Genomic DNA, 10087 nt, shown 5'->3' with positions numbered 1-10087 from the left:
CACCTTTTGAGCTGACCAATGATCCCCGGTGCACAGGATATGTCCCACCCCCGAACCAATGGAAGAAGAGCACACAGTGTTTATTGTATTATGTTTTGATCAACTGTATAAAAAGCCAGCTGCCTAGCCGGTTGGTAATCTCTCTCTCTCTGAAGAGTCATATTGCCTGATAGACCTGAGCACCGGGACCGAGTGGCACTGGCGAAACCAAACGTATGTACCATTGTATTGTAGCCTCTTTTCTGTTATTGTAATTCTATCTTTGTTGTAACCCCTTTTATCAGTTATATGTTGGCGGGTCGGATCCCAACTTCCTAAATACAATTGGTGTCGTGTCTCCTTTCCCTGCTAGATTTGTAAGTGTATTACAGACACACGTGAAGCTGCATAGTGCTCACGGCATGTCATTGTGTGTGTATGCACCGCGTGTACTTTGTACGCCCGTCACGGCGTTAGTACACAAAGTGCGTACACGGTACATGACTTTGTACGCAAACTGAGTAATAAGTACGTAGGCTAAGGATTGCATACCACGTCCGCAGCGGCTCAATATTAAAGTGTATTAAGTGTGTTTAAAGTATAGCTTTTTAGTCCTGTAAGTAAATCAACATTTACAATTGGGAGCTCATCCGGTTTTCACATGCTCGCAGGCTAGCAAGTCATAGCAGACTTTAATCTATCAGCAAAGGGTGGAAAGATATCTACGTTAAACCTTTTTCTGGTTGTTGGATGTTCTAAAAACCCTATTTGTGTGCTGTTAGATTGCGTCTGCTCTGTCTGGTCTGCAGAGGTGCTGATAGAACCCGTAGGTAAACAGGAAAAAAGCTATTTAAAAATCTGTGTAATTTTCTTTGGCGCCAAAAGCGTACACAAAGGGCACCGATACTTTGCATACCCTCTCACATATTGTTGCCACAAAGTATAAATTTGCTAGACCAGTTTAGATCTGTGTGAAATCGGATACATTTGTTGCTATATAGATAAATTTGAAGTAAATGTATTTAAGGGAGTAATTATAAAGACACAACACGCAGGTCTGGCCCAGTCATAAAGGGTTACACAGAACAAGTTTGGGTTGTGTCTAGTGGGCAATAGTAGTTTTAATTGCTCACATTTATCGAAGTTGTGTTATTTGTTTTATTGCGTACGCACATCGGTACACGTGGTACGGAACGTGAGGACAGCGTACAAAAAATGTGCACATGGCGGAAGGCTGCACATGTGGCACAGAGGTACGCACGGTTGCGTAATTACGCAAGCTTGCGTAGGGTTGTGTGCGTATAATAAAACCACACAATAGTTGTTCAATTAACGTGGATTAGTATACTTTAAATACAATAGCACAAAACTATCCGATTTCAAAAGCAGATTAGTATAAGGCTTTTGTTTAAACTGTATTGCCTCTGGGGGAAAAACTGCCGATCAGAAAGAGTGGAAATTTTCTGTACAGAAAAACCAGGTGTATTTGAGTGAGTGAAAGCGGAGTGGAGCTGAACCCGGGAATTCGGGATCCCATCGGTGAACACTGGGTTAGTAGAGGCCCGGTGGCGTAGGGTTCGCTACCTTGCGTGATCAGAACTAGGTGGTCTAGGTGATCTGGAGTGGTCTAGGTGTCCCATACAACAAGGTGGTCTAGAGTGGTCTAGGTGTTTCAGGTGGTCTACAGCAATCGTAGGGCATATAGATAACTAGTATCTATAGGCTGTGTGATTGCATCGCATGTCCGTGTGTTCTACACAGCACAACGTGATACCATTGTGTCATATGTGCTGTGGAAAAGCATACGCAGACGTGACTGTATAGACAAAGGGGTTTTTCTTTGATAACGTCGGGAAATCTCCCTGGTGGGCTTCCACTGGAAAGGGTGAAGGATAGTTATCTAATTTCTCTATTTTTCACCCTACAAAAATTCCAGTGGAAAGATACCGAAAAGGAATTTTTCGCTGCCTCTCTTTCCAACAGAACCTCCACCGAAAGAAGTTACGGTGCTGTAAGGTTTTATAGGAGCCCTAAATTGGGTATATAGCGATCCACTATCAACAGTGTATCGTTGTACTGGCCAGCGTGGGACGAGAGCGTGTGAAAGGCGCTCGAGTAACTTTCACCCTCTGCTTGCATTGAGTATTTTGGTGTTTGTGGGAATTTTTAGTTATTAAAAAGACCCACAAATATGGGAGCCAGTTGCTCAAGTGAGAGACATTTATGCAGGGTTCAGGCTGGAGAATTGAGGCCAAAAGGGTCAGCAAGGTTTATCATGTGTGAGAAATATGGTTCTCACACGGAGGTTTTTTTACAATGAGTGGATACGTATGACTGCGGAAGATAGGGTATCATTCCCTAGGGTGGGCAGCTTTGAACCAGAGGTACTGCTGAATGTAGGTAGTAAAATATGTCTGATTAAATCCAGAAAACAAAAGGATCAGACATAACAATTGTTTAAACCTGTGGCAACAAAAGGGGGGGGGAGGTGCAAATGGAAAAAACTTGCAAAGCAAGTTCCAAACCTAGCAGGAATGAGGGCATGAACACACCATTACCGACACAGGTCGAAGGAGAAAAGATGGCTACAGTCAATGGTATATCTGTAAATGATAGTAGAATGCAAGAGCAATGTATTAACCCTAATTTTTGCAAGTTGTATCCTGTTTTGAAGTCTCTCCAAGGTTATAGGTCACAGGAAGATGAAGGACCCAGCCAAATCGCAGCTCTCATTCAGGCAGTCACCTTGCAGATAACTCAGGTGGGGCCTGTCCAACCAGTAAGAGCAGTAACAGTATCCCCTACTGAAAGGACTGGTGAGATCTCAGACATCGGTAAGTGTGAGACTGTTAATTAGACAGAGACATTAACACCTCACAGTGAGCAGATTAGGAATAGAATGGTAGGATTACATCCTGTCTTGGAAATAGTAACTTCCAATGGGGGAACCGATAGTCAGGGAGTAATCCTCACCAGGAATAATGCAATGTATTGCCCGTGGTCCAGATCAGAACTTCGTTCAATCATTTCAGAATTCCCTGATCCCCAGAAGCATTTAGCCAGGTGTCAGAAGTATGTAAAGGGTCTGTGTAATGCATATGAACCGGCAAACAAAGATTGGCGGATACTTTTGAAAGCATGCCTACCCCCTAATATTGACACCCAAAAATGTATCACTGATTGTAGATTAGAGTCGGATGGTCCTATGACTGACGAACACAATCAGGAGAACGTGGAGCGAATTAACATGCAACTAGAGTTGTATTTCCCCACTACTGTTAAGTGGAGAAAACATTTCTCCATAAAACAGAGAGAAAATGAAATGGCATCTGTATATTTCCATCGGGCTCTGCAAATAATGAATAGATACATTGGGATATCGGATACAGGGAACGATGCAAATTACAGGGAGGTGGCAGTCTCTGTGCTAATGGACGGGTTCAATAAGACATTAAGGGACAGGGTGCAAACATCTTTGCCTAATTGGAGAGGGGTCACAGTAGCTTGTCTTAGAGAGTGCGCAATTGAACACCACAAGAATATTGCTAGGCGCTGAGAACAACAGGAGGAGAAGCTGATGACAGTAAGTCTACACGCTCTGACAGGAAAGCCCCATCAGCCCAAACCCCAGACCCCTGCTGTTTGGAAAAGACTGAGAATATGTTACATATGTAAAAAGGAAGAACATTTTGCCAGAGATTGTAGGAGTAGTAGGACACATAGTCAATATAGACCCCTAGACAGGGAAAACAAGCCACATTATTAAACACATAGACGGGATCAAGGGACATATAGTAAGGAATCACGAGCCATATAGAAAACACAGATTCGGTTAATGGGAAGAACGGAATAAATGCAACTTTACCCTTTCGACAAAACTTGCTGGGGTTAAGACGAGGCCTCTAAACTTTTGCTTCTTTCTCTAGCAGAAATGGCCCCTGATTAACTTAACAGGAATTTTGTTAGATATGGTATACATATAGCGTGCTCCCGTTCAGGAAGTACAAAGTATGGGGTATATTTACTAAAATTCGTATTTTCCCGAATGAGGTTAAAGTTCAATCACGAATGACATCGAAAGTGTAAAGTTGCAACTTTTTGAATTTATTCCGACTAATTCACTAAGCTGTCGTATTCTGCATTTTCGTATTTACCGATGTCGATGTCATTCGTATTTTTTTGCAGTGTTTTACGTGAGTGAATTGTAAAACACTGCCGACTTTAACACAATGAATCTCGGCCGGATCTGTGAGATCCGTGCTGGGCTTCATTGTGCACCTTTCGAAAAAAAGAAAACATTGTTAAAATATGGAAAAAAAAATGCGTGGGGTCCCCCCTCCTAAGCAAAACCAGCCTCGGGCTCTTTGAGCCGGTCCTGGTTGTAAAAATATGGGAAAAAAAGTGACAGGGGTTCCCCCATATTTAAACAACCAGCACCGGGCTCTGCGCCTGGTCCTGGTTCCAAAAATACGGGGGACAAAAAGCGTAGGGGTCCCCCGTATTTCTGAAACCAGCACCGGGCTCCACTAGCCAGATACATAATGCCACAGCCAGGGGACACTTTTATATTGGTCCCTGCGGCCCTGGCATTACATACCCAACTAGTCACCCCTTGCCGGGGTACCCTGGAGGAGTGGGGACCCCTTCAATCAAGGGGTGTCCCCCCTCCAGCCACCCAAGGGCCAGGGGTGATGCCCGAGGCTGTCCCCCCCATTCAAGGGCTGCGGATGGGGGACTGATAGCCTTTTTGTCCAAATTTTAATATTGTTTTTAGTAGCAGTACTACAAGTCCCAGCAAGCCTCCCCAGCAAGCTGGTACTTGGAGAACCACAAGTACCAGCATGCGGTGGAAAACCGGGCCCACTGGTACCTGTAGTACTACTACTAAAAAAATATCCCAATAAAAACAGAAGACACACACCTTGAAAGTAAAAGTTTAATACATACATCCACACCTCCATACACACATACTTACCTATGTTCACACGAGGGTCGGTCCTCTTCTCCATGTAGAATCCATGGGGTACCTGTTGAAAAAATGATACTCACATAATCCAGTGTTGTTCGGTCCTCTTCTGTTCTATTTGTAATCCACGTACTTTGCAAAATAAAAAACGGACACCCGACAACGCACTGAAAGGGGTCCCATGTTTTCACATGGGACCCCTTTCCCCGACTGCCAGGAACCCCCCCTGACTTCTGTCTAAGAGGGTTCCTTCAGCCAATCAGGGAGCGCCACGTTGTGGCACCCTCCTGATTGGCTGTGTGCTCCTGTAGTGTATGTCAGGCAGCACACGGCAGTGATACAATGTTGCGCCTATGCGCTCCATTGTAACCAATGGTGGGAACTTTGTGGTCAGCGGTTGTCCGAAAGTAACCGCTGACCACAAAGTTCCCACCATTGGTTACAATGGAGCGCATAGGCGCTACATTGTATCACTGCCGTGTGCTGCCTGACATACACTACAGGAGCACACAGCCAATCAGGAGGGTGCCACAACGTGGCGCTCCCTGATTGGCTGAAGGAACCCTCTTAGACAGAAGTCAGGGGGGGTTCCTGGCAGTCGGGGAAAGGGGTCCCATGTGAAAACATGGGACCCCTTTCAGTGCGTGGTCGTGTATCCGTTTTTTTATTTTGCAAAGTACGTGGATTACAAATAGAACAGAAGAGGACCGAACAACACTGGATTATGTGAGTATCATTTTTTCAACAGGTACCCCATGGATTCTACATGGAGAAGAGGACCGACCCTCGTGTGAACATAGGTAAGTATGTGTGTATGGAGGTGTGGATGTATGTATTAAACTTTTACTTTCAAGGTGTGTGTCTTCTGTTTTTATTGGGATATTTTTTTAGTAGTAGTACTACAGGTACCAGTGGGCCCGGTTTTCCACCGCATGCTGGTACTTGTGGTTCTCCAAGTACCAGCTTGCTGGGGAGGCTTGCTGGGACTTGTAGTACTGCTACTAAAAACAATATTCAAATTTGGACAAAAAGGCTATCAGCCCCCATCCGCAGCCCTTGGATGGGGGGGACAGCCTCGGGCTTCACCCCTGGCCCTCCCTTGGGTCGCTGGAGGGGGGGACCCCTTGATTGAAGGGGTCCCTACTCCTCCAGGGTACCCCGGCCAGGGGTGACTAGTTGGGTATGTAATGCCAGGGCCGCAGGGACCAATATAAAAGTGTCCCCCGGCTGTGGCATTATGTATCTGGCTAGTGGAGCCCAGTGCTGGTTTCAGAAATACGGGGGACCCCTACGCTTTTTGTCCCCCGTATTTTTGGAACCAGGACCAGGCGCAGAGCCTGGTGCTGGTTGTTTAAATATGGGGGAACCCCTGTCACTTTTTTTCCCATATTTTTACAACCAGGACCGGCTCAAAGAGCCCAAGGCAGGTTTTGCTTAGGAGGGGGGACCCTACGCATTTTTTTTAACAAAATTAACACTTTCCCACCCCTTCCCACTGGAAAACATGCACGGATCTCATGGATCCCTGCATGCCTATCCGAAAACGGTAAAAAAAAGCAGGTCTGTTTTATTTTAGCACTTTTTCACGATTTGTATTTTTTCACGGCAGTGTTTGGCTATTGTCGGCAGTGTTTGTGAATTGCACTTTTTAGTAAATGACCGATTTCTACCAAATTCCAGGCGTATTTGACCGATGGTGTATTCATTCGTATTTTTTTCCTAGGACTTCCAAAAAAATACGAATGCCCTCATCACTGCCGTGATTTGAGTTCAGTAAATTCCCGAGATGACACTTTGAAGAAAAAACACCATCTCGGTCAAAATCGGGACCTTAGTAAATATCCCCCAATGTTGGATACTCATGAAGACTAATGTTGCATTTCACTGTTCTAGATTCATGTCCATCACAGGTAGAGGAAATTATCTCACAGATACCAGGTTCCCTATAAACTTAGAATGGACAGGACACTGGATGGCTGGGATAGTCCCAGTAGAGATACAACACACATAGAATTTTTTTCAGGAGTGTAGACCTAGTAAAAAAGTCATTCCCCATAGTGCCCAATCCAGTTGTCAAATTTTATAAAATCCTATTTGCCTTTTTTATCTGTTACTAACCTCTATGTGATTTTTCTTCAAAGTTTCCTCCTCATCTCTTACGTTCACCGACAGGAGGGTACAATACATGGACCCGATTACAGTTCAAACGCTACATGCCTACTCGGTCCTTCAGAGTTCTACCCAAAATCCAGTATATCTCACCAGCACAAGGACACCAGTATTAATGAAGTGTGCCTGGCCATGCACAAAGGGTGGAGAATGAGAATACTGGTGAAGGGAGACTGTGTACAGACACCGATATGCATGATGGTGTGACAGCCTGTTGGTGAATGCCAAATCTGACATTTTCTTTTTTTTATTTACTATTAATCCCCTCTTTTCTCTCATCAACAGTAAAATTGAAATGCAAAATTTGTGTTCCCTACAGGAAAAGGCGGTCTGGAAATCGAAGGGGTATGGTCAGGAGTCCTCAGGACTTTGGACAGGTGGACACGGTAAGCCAGTGGCCCCCAGAGCATATCTTCCAAGTCTAGCTGAGGCGGCACACGGTCTGACTCATCTGGGCAAAGAGGGTATGTGCAAGCTGGTAAGAGCCTACTGGTGTGCGCCAGGATTCTCTTCTCATGCACGTAAGAGAGCAATGACATGTTTTACTTGCTTGAGGAAGAATATTGGTAAGACAATACCAACAGAGCCATCCCATATCCCTCCGACAGACAGACCTTTTCAGGTAATACAAATCGACTTCATACAGTTACCTCCCTGTAGGAATTTGAAATATGTGTTAGTATGTATCGATGTGTTTTCCAACTGGGTAGAAGCGTTCCCTGCTGCCACAAATACTGCTACGTTCACTGCAAAGAAAATTGTGCAGGAATTTGTGTGTAGATATGGTATCCCTAGAATGATTGAAAGTGACAGGGGTACCCATTTTACAGGTGAAGTCTTTCAGGTCATGTGCAAACTGATGGTAATTAATAGCAACCTACATCCTCCATACCGACCACAGGCAAGTGCACAGGTAGAGAGAGTGAACAGCACTATTAAGAACAAGCTGAGTAAAGTGATGGCTGAAACTGGATTGCTGTGGCCAGCTTTGCTACTAGTGTTGTACAGCATCAGAACCACTCCCAGGTCTCCGCTTAACTTATCACCCTTTGAAATTCTTTTTGGTCGACAACCTCTTGTAATGATAGACCCCCAGGATGATTTGAAATGCAATAATGAAATAACTGTGAAATATTTGGTTAGGATGAGCCAGCAGCTGAGAAATCAACAAAGAAATCTAAAGCTGGTGATTCCTGACCTACCGAACAGTAATTGTCATGACATTGAGCCTGGGGATTCAATTTTCTACGCTCAGGTTGCCTCTTAGACAGGTGGGAAGGACCATACCAAGTCTTGTTAACCAGCACAACAGCACTAAAGGTCAGCGAAAGAGAGACTTGGGTCCACTCGTCCCACTGCAAGAAGGTCGCTGACCCGGAGAGAACTGTGTGTTCAAAGAGCAAGGTGAAGAGAACCTCGTATCACTAGAGTGTTTGTTCCGGGAAAGTTGAGAGGCAGGACTGTTGAAAGGCACCTGAGCACGGAGAGCAACAAAACCAAGCTGGTTGTCGCACCATTTTCTTTTTTCACCCCACCCACCCCTGCATTTTCCTTTCTTTTCTCCTCCTTATTTTTCCTTCTTTCCCCTAAACGAAATGGATCTATCACAAGAGACTGCGTTTCGGGTTCTACTAGTAATTCTGTTTTTGATCAGGACAATTTGTTTTGGTGAGGGTCCCAGAGAGGTCGAGCAAGGATCCGGAATGGGTTCTGATGGAGAGTACGAATTTGTAGGATCTCAGGAGCAGCACATCACTCGAGTAAAGGCTGGTATCAGTAAGCGCTCTGGTAGTCAGGGAGCTTGGAGGCAATGTGAAGGGTTATTGTCTGATGAATATTGTATTTGTAGGAATTGTGAGAACATAGTCGAAGACGGGTGCATCCAGAGATGTCAGTCCAACATTAATATCGACATGGACCGACATCCATTGAGTGATTACCACTCACTAGTGGGTAAGGTCTTAAACCAGACAGAATGTTGGGTGTGCTCACAGGTACCTCAAGGACAGAGTAAGTCAGGATTAGTACCATACCCTTTAGCAATAGATGAGGTACTCGAATTACGGGGTGGGAGACTGGTGGACAAGAAATTCAATATCTCTAGGCCCCCTAGCTTGAAGCTCCACCAGTACAACGTAGATAGGTCCCTGTTGTGTTTCAATATTTCCAATTACCGAAAACCCGGAAATTGGGAAGTGACTTGGAATAACCAGACAATGACTTTTTCACACAGAGCTGATAGGATTCCTATTGACTCTGAACTTGTACGCCAGATAGCCAACAGTGGGAGGTATTTTCGGTATAGGTATACCCGTGGAAGAAAGACCATGTGGGTTGGAAAAGTACCGTCAGCGTATTGTGCCCATATCATCCAGCCTGATACTTGTACTGTGGAAGAAAAAACAATTTGTGTTCCCTAATGCACACTGAGTGAAAAATAATAATACTACATAATAATCAGAAATACAGAGATCTTAGTTGCGTATATCTGCAGATATAGGGTTAAGCCCCCAAGCCGATCGACAAGGCTTCTACGTCACCGGGGGTCCCTAATACTAGGTATGGGTCCGGGGTGCAGGACCCCATCACGCCGGCACAGGCCAGCTACCCCAGGTCAGCACACAGGTGAGAATTAATAAGGGTTAATAAGAAGCACAGAAGTGATATGTAAGTGGTGTGATTAAAATAATACAAAAATATATACAGAGTGATAGGGAAAATCAAAAGTGTTAATAAAGTGTTAGGGTGTGCCGACCTGAAGCCGCCCAGCCATTCCGACACAGGGGCCACCGCACCCCACACCCACCCCATAAATAATTACACATATGTCTGGGTCTAAATTCCCAGTGTAAGGCCACATGATAATGGCTCCTACAGTATCTGAGAGCCAGCTTACCTGGAGGCACCCCTGACTTCTCCAATGGCACTCTGGAGTCAGAAATCCCTCCTAATGCTGACCCATCCATGCCTCTC

The sequence above is a fragment of the Pseudophryne corroboree genome, chromosome 6 (genome assembly GCF_028390025.1).
Source record: "Pseudophryne corroboree isolate aPseCor3 chromosome 6, aPseCor3.hap2, whole genome shotgun sequence".
Taxonomy (NCBI): Eukaryota; Metazoa; Chordata; class Amphibia; order Anura; family Myobatrachidae; genus Pseudophryne; species Pseudophryne corroboree.
Note: the sequence above shows the minus strand (reverse complement) of the source record.